Source organism: Schistocerca americana, chromosome 11 (genome assembly GCF_021461395.2).
Source record: "Schistocerca americana isolate TAMUIC-IGC-003095 chromosome 11, iqSchAmer2.1, whole genome shotgun sequence".
Classification (NCBI taxonomy): domain Eukaryota; kingdom Metazoa; phylum Arthropoda; class Insecta; order Orthoptera; family Acrididae; genus Schistocerca; species Schistocerca americana.
The window spans coordinates 164,872,509-164,892,971 of record NC_060129.1 but is presented as its reverse complement, the minus strand read 5'-3'; positions in this window follow the sequence as shown (position 1 = coordinate 164,892,971).

Here is a 20,463-nt window from a genome sequence, read left to right as displayed (position 1 = left end):
GCTGCTACTTACCACAGGGATCATTCCATGTCAGTTCAACCAGGGGCTCCAGCTCATAGTCTCTGATTTGACTGAAATTCAGTACACTAATTCTACCACGTGTGGAACACCCATGTATAAAGTATTAGTTTCCCCTGCTAATTAGTTCCAGAATTATGACTTGTGAAAGAAGGTGGCGTGACCAGGAAATTGCAACCCATATCTGGCAATCTATGTTCAGACCCAACTTCAGGCCATAATAACTTTGGAACTCTTCGACACAGTCCAGTGAAATTTTTACAACCCAGTAACATCCATTTAGAGAACACACTCCACGAATCAAAACACCAACAACATATTTGTGAGGGAAAATACAAAATTCCAAAATGTGATTTAAAAATGTAATATGTCGAAAGGTACATATTGTAGGTGCCCTCTATGCCAAATATAATTCACTCGAAAAGGGTATAATATGACCTAAACACACACAGAACTCATGATGCCATATCTGTCACAAAAACTGAGTTACATGCACATGAAAATACAAAAATTTTAAAAATTGCCTGAAAAAATGGATTTTCTAAGTGTGGTAGCACAAAAGGGACAAGTGCTATCCAAGCCAAATTTCACACACTGCATAAGTAGACCATAATGATATATACCTCAAAATTTCAGCATGTTATTGCAAGACATTTGTGTGCAATGGAAGTTGACAGATGTATTTGGTGATGTGGCCATTGTTCCACAACACAATTTTGTAGAAACATATGATAAACTGTTCTGCCTCTTCTTATCCCTTCCCACAACTGTTTAATCACCAAGCAACAACATATAGACAGATTAACACAACCTATCATTAATGTTTACTGCACCTTAACTGCTAAAAATCAGTCGATTGTGCTCCGAACAGTAGTTGGTTGGTTGGTTTGGGGAAGGAGACCAGACAGCGTGGTCATCGGTCTCATCGGATTAGGGAAGGAAGTCGGCCGTGCCCTTTCAAAGGAACCATCCCGGCATTTGCCTGGAGTGATTTAGGGAAATCACGGAAAACCTAAATCAGGATGGCTGGACGCGGGATTGAACCGTCGTCCTCCCGAATGCGAGTCCAGTGTCTAACCACTGCGCCACCTCGCTCGGTCGAACAGTAGTTCTCCCACACTTTAGCTACTGTACTCTGAACAGTGAGTGGCCAATTGTACTGTCTTCCTGACACTGTGGTAGGAACTGGAACTGTCATAAGAATATGTTCAAAAGGAATCCAACACCTGTCTGCCAAACGTGGCCAATGAAATGATCTTGCTGGTCCTGCTGGTGCCATGAAGTTCACCAATACATCACCTTCTGCTTCACAGCACTCTGCAACACATTCTAAGTACCATTTGTCATCATAAACAGCAATAACATAGCAAACTGGTTGTATGTTGCTGCTTTTGCTTCTGAATCCTGAGCCAGACACACTGTGAAGACAAATGTTGTGCATGAAACTATAGTTATAAGTGGACAGTCTGCACATTGTAAAAGTCCCCTGGAGAGAAGTGATAATGGCTCCTTGTGCCTGCAACAGTTTTAACATGTTCTAGTCTGATTTTTAGCAACTCTTCGACTGATTTCACCTCATTTTCGAAATATAGAATAATTGTATGCCAGAGATATTTTTCTTTTCCCAGGTAAATAATTGAAGAGGTGTTAGAACGTGACCTCCTGTAGGGTGCTGCAGACTAGCTCGTGATGCCATGCGCTTAATGGTAGCACTAATACCATCACATACATTTTTTCCATGACTTGTTGTGAAAAAATTCCATTCTGCGTGAATCTGAAAATCATTGTAATGCATGCATAAATTTTTGAGATTTTTACAGTTTTTGTACTTACTAGCTGCCCCATCACTGAAGTATTTCGCAGAATGTATGTGAGGCAGCTTGTTTTTCACATATGCCATGACAGTGCGATTGTGGACATGAACTGCAATGCCATCATGAATTAAACAGTCACTAAAAACGCACAGGTTCATGACAGACACATCACCTGATTCACCTCTATAGTAATTCGCTAATGGCTGGAGAGTTGTTTGACTGTTGTCCCAATGATATCCTTGGATGGCATCTTGAACTATAAATACATAATTTTCAGAAAAGTCTAGTATTACTATAATTTCATCTTTTTTCAAATTATCCTTATAAAACTGGAGATAAGCCGATCGTGCTGTTGTTGTGAAGCTGTGTGTGGTCAGTTTGTCCAATTTTTTACAACACATTTCAACAAAATCTTCCACTGTACTTTGCTTTGTTTCGAGACTTGTATGATCCATGTGTGTCCATTGTTTATAAGAAATAAGTTCATTATCATCCATAAGGAGTTCACCATACAGTTTGTTATTCATGTGTTGTGGAAGATTTGCCTTACCAGGACACTTTTCACACCTGTGTATCATGCACTGGTAGGAACTGATGCCACACACTAGTAGCTTCATTGCACCTTTGTAATCCAGAGCAGAATCCTTTATAGCAGCAAACATCAGCTTAGCATTTTGATTGGTCTCACATACACAAACATTGTGTGTGCCCCTTGCACTTACAGGCACAACCCATTTTGGCCGAAGATTGAAAAAAGATGATAAACCTACTTTGGTATTGGGATACTTTTCCTTGAATTCTGCATATAGTTCTGACATGTTGCATTGCAACTGTCTTTTTTGCATCTGTACACGTACATTTCCCATTTTCACCATTACATAGTCTTTTTTTCCAGGCATTATTCGGCTGTAGTCATTATTTTCATGAAATCCGACACTAGTACCTTTATTTCTGAACTCAATTGCTTACCCTGAGCTTGATGAAGTTGTGGAAGCACTCCTTGGGTTGCTTTTATTTTCCTAGCTTGCTTTACCATATATGTACAAACATTGAATTCCTTTGCAGTGTAGTCAATAGACCAGCTGGAAGGTGCAAGGGTAAGAATAGCTACTTTTTTCAGGGGTGTGGATATGGCACATTTTTCTTTCAAATCATGCACAATTTTGTCGAAATCAGAGCATTTCTGGCATGATTTCTGTTCTTTTGGAGCAGATAGTTCTTCCTCTTCCACCATTAGTGTGTCAGCTATTTTGTGTTTTAATTCCATTTGAGCTCTTGTAGTTTTCTTCTACCATAGCTGGGTGTGTCTCTTTTCCCAACTTTGTGTGTCTTCATGGGAGACAAACCAAGAGCAGTCACTGAAGTATTTAATTGCTCATCCGCTGTGATTGTAGGTGGCTGATACTCTTAGTCACTGTCACGTAAATTATCAGAATATTCTTCATTTTTTAGCAGTGTAACACACCTGGAACATAACTTTTGTACTGATTTCATGTTAAGTCTCTTGCACTGATTCCCTTTCAATACTGATTTTATATCAATTTCTCTGAGGCTACACTTCACTGTCTTCTTACGAATCCAAAATGGATCAAAACAACTTCTTTGTAGGAAAGAGTACTTATCCAAAAACACTTTCATATGATGATAACAAACACTAATGCTTCCTGGAACTGTACTTCTTGTGCTCACAGGGTGTATCCCAGATCTGCATAGCAACAAATTTTGGTCCCTATTCTTCCAAATCATACAGTACAAAGCGAATGCAACATTCTGTTCCATATGTTGTTTCAGTACATTCAGATGCTTGTGCTCTACCAATACTGCAACTTGTTTGAACAAAAGCACCACTAGTACACTCTTCTGCCTCCATACTGACTTTCCACAACAATACTGACCAGTCTGAACTAGAATCTTAAAAACATGAGTAACCTGTAATTGTTGCTTGTTTCCTTTGTTGTTCCTGCCTAACAATTACTCATTCTGTCCCTGAAAACTAACAATGTTTAACTTTCTGTTGCCTAATGATTCCCAACAATTGCTGCAGCTTTATATGAAGCAAGATGTCTGCATCAACACTATTACTTGCTAAATCATCTTAAAAGAAACATAACCAAATACATCTCTGTCAACTTTTATTGTACACAAATGCCTTACAATAACAAGTTGAAATTTTGCCACATATTATATTATGGTCTACTTATGCAGTGTTTGAAATTTAGCTTGGATATCACTTGTCCCTTTTGTGCTACCAGACTTAGAAAATCCGTGTTTTCACGTAATTTTTCAAATTTGTGTATTTTCGTGTGCAAGTAACTCTGTGTGACTGATATGGGCAAAATGAGTTCTGTGTGTGTTTAGGCCACATTAAGCTTACCACAAAAAAATTTATACCCTTTTTGAGTGAATTATATTTGGCACAGAGGGCACCTACAATATGTACCTTTTAATGTATTATATTTTTTAATCACATTTTGGAATTTTTTATTTGCCCTCAGAAATATGTTGTTGGTGTGTGCGGAATAATTCCGAAGTTATTAAGACGTGAAGTTGGGTCTGAGGATAGATTGCCAGGTGCGGGTTGCAATTTCCGGGTCACGCCACCTTCTTTCACAAGCCATAATTCTGGAACTAATTGGCAGGGGAGCTTAAACTTTTGTACATGAGCGTTCCACACTTGGTAGCATTGGTGTGCTAAATTTCAGCCAAATCTGAGACTATCAGCTGGAATATTTTCTCAAATTGGTTGAATTGACATGGAATGACGCACAGAGTGATCTGAAGGGGTAAAAATAATCACGGTGAACTGCTCTTATCCATTCTCTTCTTGCATCTTCATCACGAGGGAAATGGAATTACTGACTCTTTCCTGAGCAGTATAATTGCCTCTACAATGAGGCATACAGCATCTACATGGCATATTTATATATTGAAGTAGTATGAACACTATTACACTAACATTTCAATTCACAATCATATAATGGCTACACAGGCGAAACAACAAAGAAAGCACATGTGGCTTTGCGTTTGTTACGACCCGTACGAGGCCAATGAGAAAGACGACCAACAAGAAAGGCAGGCTGCACCGCGTACGTCACACAGAGGATGTCATGTGACCGGCAGCGTCCTAACATCTTGTCACTTCAGAACTAGTGATGGGCTAAACTGCGATTTTCCGATATCAGTGATTTCTGTGAATGCTACTTTTCAGTATCTGTTATTCTTAACTGTGATTTGTCGCAGTTAAGAGTTGCAGTTAAGGAACATAGGTCGTGTATCCCTCCGCCACTGCTATTTCTGCGATTTCTGCTACTTCCGCGATTTCTGCTACTTCTGCGATTTCTGTGATTCCTGCGATTTCAGCGACTTACCACCGTATGAAAAAGTTACATCTGTCAACACAGAAAATTGCATCTCAACAAACCTGTCATTGGCAAGTATGTTTTACGTTTTTTCTTCCGTTGGCTTTAATTTTGTATTAAAGTAACAACTGTGAAAATATTAATAGTGTAATTAATATGTAAGTAGCCGTACAGTACCGTAATAGTTCGTATTTAGAAAACGAATTCTAACATATTGTTATGTTCACAGGTACCTAAACTACATTTCAGTCACTCAGTAAAGTGATAACTCAAAATATCGTTGTCAACAGATCTGAAGAAATTGCCTCTGCGTCTTTAGACTGTTTTCGTCAGACGAGAGGTTAGTTTCTAAGCGTGTCGATGGACTTAATTACTTCAGTGAGATCGTTCTTGCAAATGTGATATTCATTATAGCAAATATTACCAATCTACTCTGTCAATTATATTGCTAGTAATTAATGACAGCAAAAATTGTTTAACAATCCTTGTGTTTTTGCAGACACAGTTCTGACTCTGATTACTGGTTGCTGTACGTATCTATCCACTTCAAGGCTGTTGAGAGAGACTCGTGAAGATTCAAGACAGCTCTTAGAGGATTTGCAGTTTAAAAGTGAAATAATTGTGAAATAAGTGTGTGAATGATTAAACTGTGTTTTATTGAAGTTGTGCGATTTTAAAGGAATAATAAATGTCAAATACAGTGAGTGAATAATAAAAATCTCATTTTCCACATGTTTAAGCCGTCCTATACCCATAATTTTCTGCCACTTACTTATTGGAGAGTGACATGACGCCCCCCCCCCCTTTCTTCACAGTCTTGGTGTGACACTGACCTGTAACATATCCCGAAGTCTACAATATCCATTTTGAGGCTGTTGATATGAAAGTGGGAAGTACAGATCTTCCAGTTAAATCAGGTATAGCTTAAGTGCATTACTTGAAAGTAACACAGAAAAAGCTTACTTACGTAGGTGGTAGTAGTGTCGGCAAAAAGTTCTTGTGTGTGAAGTTGCCATGTAGAACACCAGGTGTAAAACTTTTCTCCCGAGTCTTGAACTGTGTCGGAACAAAAGTGAGGCATTCATATGACTATTTTCATTTCTCTAGAGTTTTACAGATGTCTGAGTTCTGCTGTGTTAACATTGCAAAGTCCTGTAGGCATGTGGAGTATTAACCAAAACTGTCATATTGGAAGCAGAATCAAACACATTTGTTACGTTACTTGATATTTTCAGGAGAAAAAGGCAATGTTGCTTCTTATTAATGTAATACATTCAGAGTCACAGCAGTATTTGACCAACCATAACTGATGCTGAATGTGCATGTCGTCATATAATATGAAGGGCTTATTTCAATAGTGATACAAGTCCATTACCTCCACTTTTCTGTCTATAATGCTTCTGAAATTAGTGATCCAAACAAATATAAATAAAGGTTCATCTCTAGAAAGAAGCCATATGCTTGAATATTTCTGGTATCTCAACTGCAGATTTTTCAGCGCTCATTTAACTTTACGACTCTGTATCTCAAAATGAACAAAAATGGACTTGTACCACTATTGAAATAAGCCCTTCATATGCACACACAGCACATCGATCTCGTGAGGCACAAGTCTCTCATAACGAAGTACGTACGTCGGTCAACAGATGACACTAGGAAAAGTATGTTAACTGCGCTTTTTAGTTGCTACTTGCGACTCTTAGTTGCGACTTGTCACGGAAATCGCAGTTAGACTCGATACCGTATCGCAGAGATGGACGTAGTACGAACTTTGGCCAACAGATGTCACTGTTAACCGCGCTTTCTAGTTACTACTTGCGACTCTTAGTTGCGACTTGTCACGGAAATCGCAGTTAGACTCGATACCGTATCGCAGAGATGGACGCAGTACGAACCTTGGCCAACAGATGGCACTGTTAACTGCGCTTTTTAGTTGCTACTTGCGACTCTTAGTTGCGACTTGTCACGGAAATCGCAGGTGGACTCCATAGCGTACCGCAGAGATGGGCGTCTTACGAATTTTGGCCAACAGATGCCACTGTTAACCGCGCTTTTTAGTTGCTACTTGCTACTCTTAGTTGCGACTTGTCACTGAAATCGCAGAAAGCAGTGCTAAATTCGACCAATAGATGGCTCACGTCTTTGAATGTGAAATACTACTTGCGACTGCTAACTGTGACTGAAATCGCAGTTAGATTCTGTAAAGTTGCTACTGTGATATCTGTGACTTCTCAGTCACTGTGATTTCTAACAGATACGCGATTTCCTGCCCACCACTATTCAGAACAGATAGCGCCTCTGTCTAAACTGCATCCATGAAGGTTTTATATGAATTAAAGTTGTGCTGGGTACACATATACTGGATTTCTGAATACTGGTAAACTTTGATGCAAGATATACTTAGAAACCTACCAATCAAGAACTCAGTTGCAGGCATACGTATTTAATAACTGAAAAACAGCAAGTCTGCAATGACGGATAAAATATATGCATCCCAATTAAGAGTTTATTCAATTTTTCTGCTTACTAACCAAGCACAGTTTACGTCTAAATGTATGTGATTTTAGACATTTTTTGCTTGTGGTTCATTTTTGTCTCCAGTAACCGGTAAAGTAATTACAACACACAATAATTGCGTGAACGAAAGGAAAGGATGTGATCAGAATTTTTTCTAAAATGCAGTTACAGACAACTAATTTTCGACAGGCTCTCACATAGAATTCCATTCATAACATTATTTGTAAGTGTATGAACATATCTAACAGACAACGAAATATTCAAATCCCAGTGATCGAAACAAGTTAAAAGATACGTGTCGTAGGCATTTCCGTGCTAGATTTCATTCACGCAAGGACCAGAGAAATATGGGTAGACCGTCTTTGCTTTCAGTAGGTGTGTTTTCCTAACATGAAGGAAAATGTCAGCAGCCGATATTTTTCCTGATATATTTCACCGATTTTTGTCCAAGGTGTTTCATTTTTAATGACTGAAAATTTAATTACAGAAGATTCTCATCTCTACAGAATGATTTTGACGAAGTTGTGCATTACGCCACAGTTTTGACAAGACTTGTAGGGCGATCACCTGAATGTAAGAGATGTACCATATTTCCTGTTTTGCACAAATGCCACGTTGTTTCTACGAGGCATAATAAAATTGCTTCTATTAAATACTTTAATACAGGAATTATTATGTTCTTGGATTTGAACAAACTTGATGTATCGAATTATCAGAAGCAAATTCTCACCTGTAAATTTTATTTAATTTTCCTTTTTTTTTTTTGCATATTTTATTCATTGCAACTAGAAAAAGGCACCTGATAATGAGGAAGAGGTTTCCTCTTACCAGGTAGTGCAAAATAAAGTAACTTTTAACATATTTATGCAGTTGTTTGGCGGTCATTTCTACCAAAAACAAAAATCTCACCTGTAGTTTGACAAGAACTTGTCACTTACCCGTCTCTTGAGGAAGTCAGTGTTGATGGAGATATTATGTTCATGGAATAAGAGCTATTAGTTTTTTGGAATAACTGCTACATCATTTCAGTGTTTTCCACAATGGAAAAATTTCTGCTTGTAGTACTGACTGTGTAGTAATTTTAATAGACATTCACAAGGGTACCAAGTCAAAAAAGTACACTTTGTCAATATATATATTGGTTTGTGTCTGAAGATGACACTCCAAAATGCATAATCTAAGTTCTGTATTTTTTTCCATTTTATGCTCACTGTATATTCTAAGTATTTCAAAACATGAGATAAACTATCATCAAACAGTGTTCTACAGGTAGTTTCCACAAATCAGCAACAATCACTACTTCATAAACATTAAAATTTCTTTAGCTTTATGCTTTCTGTACATTACGAATTTATACCACAGTCTCTCTGTCCTAATAACCCCCCCTGGCGCCCCCCCCTCCCCCCACACACAGACTTGATTGAATATACTGAGAATAAACGTCAGTAGAGGTTTTTCACTTTATTCCTAACTGAAGTGTAGTATAGCAATAACCAGGTATCAAGACAATAATGATCAAGAACAAACATTTCACACACATAATTTATTTTAAAAAGTTTGTAATGCTTTTAAAAACAGAGAGTTTCGTTACTCATAACAGTTGATATTAATTGAGGTAAGATAATAGGATGGTACATTAGTTCATAAACATTAGGCAGGTAAAGTTGTGGCATGTTTTAAACTCACTACAGTAGTGTAACAAATTTGTAAATATAATTTTACATCTTACTGTGAGCTTTCAAGTTCCCAATAAAAGTGACCCTAATTGCCCTTTTGAAGGTTTTATGATACAAGATGTTCCTACTTATTTGTGCTATACATTTCATGGCAATACAATACTACCTTAGGTCAATTTATTATTCATTTAATGATACTATTCTGAAAATTTTAGAGGCAGTTTACACTTCTAATAAATTCTTTACAGGCATTGTAGAAAATATGACAGAATTAGCCAAATGATCACAAAATCTGTTGTTGCCATGGATGTAACACCAAGAAAAACAAAAACATATGCTTAAATCAGACTAAATTATTGACTATATAAAAGAAATTAGACACAAAGTTCTCTGAAAATGCCCATGCAATCTGAGGTATAGATGCCAAGTGTGTAGACACAGGAGCATTTGTATCAGGATTTATTTTCTGCTCCACTCTATGTATGCTACATCATAATGACACATCTGTGTTCAATGTAATTTTAATGTAAACAAACCAGCCAGAGAAACCATGTATGTATAAGCATTAACGCATTATGTATTTGTAGATTATCTGTGTAATGTATGCAGTCCGAACAAAAATAAAGAAATGGAAACTCAAGGAATCAAGTGGGCTAGAAGTGTGTACTGTTGCACTTTTCATTATCAGTAAAGCATGAATAGACACAAGAAATCTACCAGCAGGAATTGAATCTGTTACATTCTATTTCCTACTATGTGAAATGAACTGAATTGGAGGCTGGAGATGCAAGTATGACAAATGAAACAAAATAAACATACTTCACAGAGGAAATAAACAAATTCCTGACAATCCATGGTGTTGCCGGGGCATTATCTGTAAGATACTGAAAACATCATCCTCAACAACATCAGAAGCTGCAGCATCACCATCAGCAGCAGTAACAACATCAACAGCATTTTTGAAGGATGAGAAGTCAACAGAAGCAACATTGTGTAGTACTGTGAGCAAACGGAAAATCATGCCTGCTCTTCATCCAAAGGATTTTTTAGTCAAGGACAAAAAGAGAGAGAAACCTTCAAGGTAAAGTTTCTTAATCCTCCACCAAAATATTCAGTCCATGAGAAATAAAGTCCAGCAACTACATGTGGAACAACAGACTATAGACAACTCACTCGTTTGCATCACAGAAGATTGATGTAGAGCACCTTAAATAAGTCATAATGAATTAAACCAGGGGTGGGAAAATAGCAGCTCGCAGGCCACATGTGGCCCACCGAGGGGTTTTGTGTGGCCCACCAAGACATTTACAAAAATCATAGGGAAAACAAAATTTCCCTTCCCCGTGAGACTAAAAAAATCCGTGAGCGTCTGCGCTACTTGGTAGTGCGTACTACCGACAGATGTCTCTCAAGTCACGCAACCAACCCAGCTGCATGTGGGCACAGTGGATTATGGGAGCACTACCATCTGCCACCACGGGCATGGAAAAAAGCATTGTGCATCCCCCTATTGGTGCAAATTTATGCTCCACGCGGTGGCTGATTGGAGCACAGTATTTCTCACGCGCCGAGTGAATAGTACGACGTTCAGAGAAATTTTCTTCTTTTTCAGGTGGTTTACTTGTGTTTTGTCTGTGCAGCAGTACAACTTAACATATATATTATTTTTACTTCAGTGCAATCATGACTCCTAAGAAGAGGGGTAAAGTCGGTGATAAGTGCTGTCTGTTTAATGAAGACTGGAGGACCAAATATTTCTTTATTGGTGCAGGAAATAAAGCCACATGCTTACTATGCCATGATACAGTTGCCATATTCAAGGAGTACAATTTGAAACGACATCACGAAACAAAACACAGTGACTTTGGCTGCAAACTTTCAGATGAAGAACGAAAAATAAAAGCAGCGGAGTTCGTGAAACGCTTGAAGATTCATCAAGCGCTATTTACATAGAAAACACCGCTTCAAAATAGTGCTACAGAAGCAAGTTTCATTTTTGCCTATAACCTTGCTAAACAAGACAAACCTTTTTCAGATGGTGAGTTTATTAAACAGTCCATGGTAGAGTGTGCAAGTGTATTGTGTCCTGAGGTTAAAACCAAATTTGAGAGCATTTCGTTGTCGAGGAGGACTATAGCGCTGCGCATTGATTTAATTAATGCTGAACTTGCAGACCAGCTAAAGACTGAGAGCAAAGATTTTGTTTGGTTTTCACTGGCAATGGACGAAAGCACAGATATTGAAGACACTGCATAAGTACTCATCTTTATCGGTGGAATTAATGAACATTGCGTCATCACTGAGGAATTACTTGGCATAGTATCCATGAAAGATAGAACCACTGGTCAGGACTTGGTAGAATGTGTTGTTAATTGTGTGGAAACAAGTGGCTTACCCTGTAACAAAATGGTAAGCATTACAACAGACAGGGCAAGAGCTTTCTGTGGGAAAAATATAGGTCTGGTGAAACTTTTAAAATACAAGTTACATTCAAAGACACAGACAGTGATATTTTGGATTTTCATTGTATTTTACATCATGAAAGCCTCTGCAATACTGCACCAGATTTAAAGCATGTGGTAGATCCTGTTGTTGGTGTTGTGAACACAATCAGAGCAAGGGCACTCCATCACAGACAGTTCAAATCTCTTCTTGAGGACGTTGGGGCAGAACATGAAGATGTAATTTACCATAACAGTGTGAGTTGGTTGAGCTTGGGCAAAGTATTAAAAAGAGTCTGGGCATTACAAGATGTAATTATTTTATTTCTGGACACTAAGGAAATATCTCATGATTTTGTTGCAAAAATAGGATGTGAAGAGTGGAGATATGAGATGATGTTTGCAGCTGATATTTTTTGCGAAACTGTATGAGCTGATTGTGACTTTGCAGGGAAAGGGATTGTTTGCTCATGAAATGTGGACACGTGTCAAAGCATTTAAAACAAAACTAGGTCTGTATGCAAGGCAAGCAAATGAAGGAAAATTTTGTCATTTCCCTTTACTAGTGAAACAGAAAGTACCTGGAAGTGTTTCAGCTAAGATTAGGGATTATCTGCAGAGTTTAGAGGCTGAATTTACTACAAGATTTCGGGATTTTAAAAAAATTGAGCCTCAATTTAATGTTTTATCGTATCCTATCACTGCTGATATTGACACTGCACAACAGGAGCTGCAACTTGTGCTGATTGACATGCATGCAGATCACACAGTGAAAGAAATGTTTAGTGCTGTAACTTTAGTTGACTTTTATGAATTTTTGTCTGCTGAAAAAATTGCATGTATCAAGAAATTTGCAGGCAAAATGTTCTCCATATTTGGATCGACGTATATTTGTGAACAAAGTTTTTCTTGCTTGAAAATCAACAACAGCAAATACCGAAGCCGTTTAACAGACAGTAATTTGCAGGCTGTGATGAAAATATCACCTAGCAGTCCAACTCCTCATTTCAAAAAAATTGTGCAAAATTGTGATAGGATGCATTTGTCCTATTAAACTTGTTTTAAAATTTAATGTACTTGGAGATGATATTAAATTAGCAAAATATATGAAATTGAACACAACTATCTTATTGAGGAACAAGACTTTTGGTCAGGTGAATACAGGGTTGTAAATACAAAATCAAATAGGGGTATACAGGAGTAGGTTTAATAATGAATAAACAAAATAGGAGTGCAGGTAAGCTACTACAAACAGCATAGTGAATGCATTATTGTGGCCAAGATAGACACGAAGCCCACGCCTACTACAGTAGTACAAGTTTATATGCCAACTAGCTCTGCAAATGATAAAGAAGTAGATGAAATGTATGATGAGATAAAATAAATTATTCAGGTAGTGAAGGGAGACGAAAATTTAATAGTCATGGGTGACTGGAATTCGAAAGTAGGAAAAGGAAGAGAAGGAAACATAGTAGGTGAATACGGATTGGGGCTAAGAAATGAAAGAGGAAGCTGCCTGGTAGAATTTTGCGCAGAGCATAACTTAATCATAGCTGAAGCGCGGTCCACACGCAACGATCTGTCTGCGCAGACATCGGCGCAAATGTCTGTACATGCAAAAGATCGCTGCAAATGTGGTGTGTGCACATGACACAAATCCCAATCTACTACTCACCCGCCATCTGTCGATATAGAAAAGAAATATCAGTGGCAAGCAACTACGCTCCCCGTAAACGTCAAAAATTTAATTCAGTTATTTTGAAATATAGAAATGGAGGAAGTTCTGTTGTGGTTTGTGTTCGCAACTTGTGCTGCAAAAAAAGTCCAGACCAACTGCAGGAAACAGATAAAGCGGTCAAAATGGTGTAGACAGTGGCTGCTAAAGCGAAAGCAGTTTTATCACGTAAATTTACTATGAGAGTTGCAGGGCGAACCTAACGACTGGTGAAATTATTTGCAGATGGATGTCGTAACTTATAATTATCTCTTAAAGCTTGTAACCCCTCGTATTATGAGACAAAATATTTGTATAGAGAAGGGCAATTTCTCCTTATGAACAGCTGGCGGTAACATTAAGATTCCTAGCAACAGGAAGGATTTACAAGGATTTGGAATTTTCAACTGCAATATCAAAAAAAGAGTTGAGTGAAATAATATCCGCAATTTTTCAATTAGAGCATTGTATGCTGCTGTCTTTTTGTCTCTGTCACTATATTCTTTCCTTTAATCTTCCACAAACAAGGGTGGTTTCTACATATTTCATTGAATTCACAAACTCTCGAGAACACTGACGAGTATTGGCCATTTTAATGCCCTGTGCACACAAATACAAACACTAGACTGAGCAAACAGCTGTTTCGCGCCAGATTTGCGGCGATCTCCTGTCCACACGCTCCAACTTGTCCACGCAGATGTGGTTTGAACCCACAGATTTGAGAGGTTTCGCTCAAACCTCCAACTCCAACTTCTAGGTTTGCACACACCTCAGGTTGGTGCAAATCTTCTGTCCACACGCAACAATCTGTCTGCGCAGATGTGATGTGCACAGACATTTGCGCAGACAGATCGTTGCATGTGGATGGGACTTAACACTTTGTTCAAGAATCATGAAAGAAGGTTGTATACATGGAAGAACCCTGGAGATACTAAAAGGTTTCAGATAGATTATATAATGGTAAGACAGAGATTTAGGAACCAGGTTTTAAATTGTAAGACATTTCCAGGGGCAGATGTGGACTCTGACCACAATCTATTGGTTATGAACTGTAGATTAAAACTGAAAAAACTGAAAAAAGGTGGGAATTTAAGGAGACGGGATCTGGATAAACTGAAAGAACCAGAGGTTGTACAGAGTTTCAGGGAGAGCAAAAGGGCACAATTGACAGGAATGGGGGAAAGAAATACAGTAGAAGAAGAATGGGTAGCTTTGAGGAATGAAATAGTGAAGGCAGCAGAGGATCAAGTAGGTATAAAGACGAGGGCTAGTAAGAATCCTTGGGTAACAGAAGAGATACTGAATTTAATTGATGAAAGGAGAAAATACAAAAATGCAGCAAGTGAAACAGGCAAAAAGGAATACAAACGTCTCATAAATGATATCGACAGGAAGTGCAAAATGGCTAAGCAGGGATGGCTAGAGGACAAATATAAGGATGTAGAGGCTTATCTCATGAGGGGTAAGATAGATACCGCCTACAGGAAATCTAGAGAGACCTTTGGAGAAAAGAGAACCGCTTGCATGAATATCAAGAGCTCAGATGGAAACACAGTTCTAAGCAAAGAAATCAGAAACGTGGAAGGAGTATATAGAGGGTCTATATAGGGGCAATGTTCTTGAGGACAATATTATGGAAATGGAAGAGCACTGAAAGACCTAAGTCGAAACAAGGCCCCAGGAGTAGACAACATTCCATTAGAACTACTGACAGCCTTGGGAGAGCCAGTCCTGACAAAACTCTACCATCTGGTGAGCAAAATGTATGAGACAGGCGAAATTCCCTTAGACTTCAAGAAGAATATAATAATTCCAATCCCAAAGAAAGCAGGTGATGACAGATGCGAAAATTACCGAGCTATTTGTTTAATAAGTCACAGCTGCAAAATACTAACGCGAATTCTTCACAGACGAATGGAAAAACTGGTATTAGCTGACCTTGGGGAAGATCAGTTTGGATTCCGTAGAAATGTTGGAACACGTGAGGCAATACTGACCCTACGACTTCTCTCAGAAGAAAGATTAAGGAAAGGCAAAAGTACATTTCTAGCATTTGTAGACTTAGAGAAAGCTTTTGACAATGTTGACTGGAATACTCTCTTTCAAATTCTGAAGGTGGCAGGGGTAAAATACAGGGAGCGAAATGCTATTTACAATTTGCACGGAAAGCAGATGGCAGTTATCAGAGTCGAGGGGCATGAAAGGGAAGCAGTGGTTGGGAAGGGAGTGAGACAGGGTTCTAGCCTCTCCCCGATGCTATTCAATCTGTATATTGAGCAAGCAGTAAAGGAAACGAAAGAAAAGTTCAGAGTAGGTATTAAAATCCATGGAGAAGAAATAAAAACGTTGAGGTTCGCTGCGCACGCGCGCGCGCGCACACACGCACGCACACACACACACACACACACACACACACACACACACACATCTCTAAAAACAAAGATGATGTGACTTACCAAACGAAAGCGCTGGCACGTCAATAGACACACAAACATACGCACAAAATTCTAGCATATATGGCACCTGTATATAAACGGCATTAGAAGTGGAAGGTTTATAAGGTGCGGCCCTCCGCTAACCTCTGTGTCTATAATGCGGCCCCCAAGCCAAAACAATTTCCCACCCCTGGTTTAAACTCTTGTGATCTAGCACGTCAGTATAGCAGAACCTTTATGTGGGATGGTGGCCCATGCATGTATGTTAAGGAAGGGATTATGTACGAAGTCAAAAATGACATTATTTCGTTAAATGAAGAAAAACATATAGAAATACCAGCCATAAAAATATGGGACACAAATATGTTCCAGAGCCTAAGTATATAATATACACACCATTCTACTAGCAGTGATATGGAAATTTTCATCACAAAACTGAACCTTCTGGGAGGTAAATGGACAGAATATAGAAACACTTACAACTACAACAAAGGGCTATACATATTAATTAAACAGTAACTAGAGAGCTCACTGCAGAGTGCTGTTTAAAAACTTGGGTTTCCTGACAGTTCCATGTGAGTACAGTTTCCAAACAGTGAGATACATAAAGAAACATATTGACCACTACCCAACCAATAGTTGCTTTCACGAACATGGAATCACATCTGGCCACTATTTACACCTCCACAGGAAAAACAAAGTATAAATCAAAAATAGTGTGCTACATAATGAAATAAAATTTTACAATAAGAACAGTTAGATATCTGTGAAACTTGATAGTATGAGAAAGTACACAAAAAGAAATAGTATCTTTGTAGAGGGCTTCAAACTTATGTGTCAGTCTTAAGCTTCTTCACTGTCCTTGAATCTACTTTGGACTTACTTGCCTTACCATCATGCATTTTATCAAAATTGTTAATGAGTATCCTGTTGGCACAGAGAGATACATATTCCAGTTTGCTTAACAATGTGTTGTGAAACAAACACATACATTCAGCATTATCCACTGCTTTCACTACTTTTGACATGCATATCTTCTGAGAAATGGAAAGCTGTACTTGCCACATGACATAAATTGCTGAATAAAGTCATTCACAAGCAAAGAGACTGTATGCCACACTATTCCAACTGTGATCGCTACTGTCTCTGTAGGCAAAGTCAGTTTACCCCTGTCCAGTTCCTTCACAAAGTTGTAAGAAGAATCTACCTCAACTTCTTTGTTCAGCTGCAACCATTCAGTACATTTGTCACACTTAAGATTTCTGAAGGGCTTTCCTAGCTGCATAACCTCCTATGTATGTCAAAATAGGTAACATGTTACGGGGAACATCATCCATACTGAAGGTGATGTCCATAATATCAGAAAAAATGCTAATGGCAATATCACAATCTAGCTGCAGTTGGGCAGGAATCATGTGTTTCAAGTGTATATTATCATTTTTGAGCTGCAAACAGTACATCATTTTTGAATCTTAATTTTCTTTCATTTTCTAAAACTTGGATGTAGCTAATGTAGTAATTTGCCCCACTCAACTGTTGGTAGCACCCAAAGTGGCCCTCTAAATCATCACTTTGAAATTTTCCTAGCAATATGTAATCAAGGTCATATTTCTCAAGTAAGTATGGAATTATCTGCAGAAAAGATTCAGTTGTTAATATTAAAGACTGGAATGTCTGTGATGTTAAAGCATCACTTATTGGTACAGATACTCTCCAAACTTTTAGCCAATGATACAGAATATTTAGAAATGTCACCTGATTGTCTGTTGTCTTCCTGATGGCTTCTCTGTAAGGATCATTGAATCTCTGGCCTTCAAATACATTTCTAACTGTTGGAATTATGTAATACATTTATATCGGATATGAGAAAGTTCCAGAACATCGTTCTAGAATAAGTTATATCGAGTATGTTCGAGAAGTATCGATTGTGGTAACAGCTATGTTTGTGTATATATGCGTGAGTGATGAGGCACAATAGATAGTCTTCGTGTGTCTTATGTAAAGTGAACATATGTATATTTTAATAAAGTATTTTATAAGTAAAAGTGTGAACGTGATTCAAAACATGGTAGCAGAGCGTGGTTAAAGAAACGTAGAAGTTAAATATTATATTGTGGCCGTCGCGTGTTATTCAGAAAGTTCGACATGGCTGATATAACTATTCCTGTATTTGATGGCGAGTACTATGGGAACTGGAAGCAGCGGATAATCATGTACCTAAAAATGAAGAAATGCCATACAGTGACTACGAGGGCAAAAGTGAGCTCAGACAACGAAACGTGGGATGAAGAGGACTTGAAGGCTATCAACTATATTTATGGTGCAATCACAAATAAGCAACTAGAATTCGTGAGTGACAGAGAAAGTGCTTTCGAGATCATGAAGAAATTTGATGAATTATATTCGAAAGAGTCTACAGCCCTTCAAATATTATGCAGAAACAAGTTGGACAAATTGAGGTTAATTGATTACAGTGATACGGGGACATTTTTCAGTGCATTTGAAAAAACTGTAAATGATCTGAAATCTGCAGGCGCTAAAGTAATGGAAAAGGAGAAGTTAAATTATATGCTGTGAACGTTACCAGAGTCAATGAGCTGTATTGGGGACTTAGTGGACGTCTTGAAGGAAGAGGATCAGATAGTTGAATACGTTAAAAGTAAGATTCAATTATTGAATGCAAAAACTGGAAATGAAGAGGTAAAATCAAATGCATTTCACACAGAAAGAAAATTGAATTCAAGAAATCAGGAGCAAGTATGTTATCGATGTGGCAAAGCAGGTCACTTCAAACGTGATTGTAACCAGGGAAGAACAAGTAACAGAGGCACATGGCATCGTGGAGTACATTTTCAAAGTAGCGACAGAGGTAATGGAAATATGCAGCATGGAGGCTACAGCAATGTACAGCGTGGAAATTATGGCAACATGCAGCGTGGAGGTTATGGCAGCAGGCAACGTGGTCGAGGAGAGCAGCATGGTTTTAGCAGCGGTCGGCATCACAGCAAGCAAGGTTACCATCAGAGTGATCATGGTATGAGTAGTTTTATAACAGAGGTTAATTCTATGATAGGTCAAAATAGAACAGTAGAGTCAAGTAACAACAATCAAATTCAAATCAATTGGTTATTAGACAGTGGCTGTACTGATCATGTTATTAATAATGAGGAATATTTTTCTAAGAGTATAACTTTAAAACAACCTATAAATGTAAAAATTTCTGATGGAAAAATTTTGCAAGATACTAAAGTTGGTAATGTAATTAGTAATTTTCCTGTCTATGATCAAATGGTTCCAATTAATATGCGAGATGTTTTCTTTGTAAAAGACATAGACAAAAACTTGATCAGTTATGCCAAAATTACAGATAATCACAAAATTGTATCGGTAGGGAATAATGCTAAAATTTTTGATAAAGCTAATGGATTGATTGCGATTGCATGGAAAGAGAGTTGGTTGTATAAAATGAGTAGTACTATTAATAAAGGAGAAGTTAATGTTAATGTAATGAGTAAAGACAATAATATGCCAACAAAGGAAAAATGGCACCGCATTTTGGGACATGTTAATTTCAATTATCTAAATACTTTATGTAAACATCAATTGTTAGATGGGGTTCCTTCAGAACTAGAATCAGAATTTATGAAATGTAAAATCAGTATCGAAAACAAAATGCATAATGTTCCTTTTAAAAATAATAGAACCAAAGCAAAAGAAATCTTAGAAATTGTTCACACAGATCTAAATGGGCCTCACTCAACTACTGGAATGCATGGGGAAAGATATTTTCTTTCTTTCATTGATGATTACAGTAAGGCAGCTCGTGTTTACACCATAAAATCTAAAGATCAAGTATACAATTGTTTTGTAGAGTATATTAATGAAGTTGAGAATCTCACTGGGAAAACTGTTAAAAAGATAAGATGTGACAATGGGAAGGAATATTTAAATGAAAATGTCTATGAATTTGTGAGACAAAAAGGAATTGTATTGAATGCTTGTCCACCTTATGTGCATGAGCTTAATGGTACTGCTGAAAGGTATAACAGATCCATCATCGACATGTCTCGGTGTCTGCTAGCCGAAGCGCGAGTAGACACGAGATTTTGGCCTGAAGTTGTTTGTGCAGCAGCGTACCTCAAAAACAGAACTTTAGCTAACACCATTGAAAAGAAAACTCCTTACGAGATATTACTGGGGAAAAGACCTAATGTTAATCATTTGAAGTTGTATGGGAGTAGAGTTTTTGTAAGAGTACCTGAGCAACTGAGGAAGTCGAAATGGGATAGGAAAGCCGATTTAGGGGTTTTAATGGGTTATTGTGAAGTAGGCTACAGAGTGCTAATAAATAATAAGATAGTTGTTGCTCGACATGTGGACATTGTTGAAAGTGGTGTTAAATGTATTGGGTTTAAGGATTATGATTCAGTAAGTGAATATTCTAGCGATTCTGAACACGAAAGTATAGAAAATGAAACTGAACTAATAG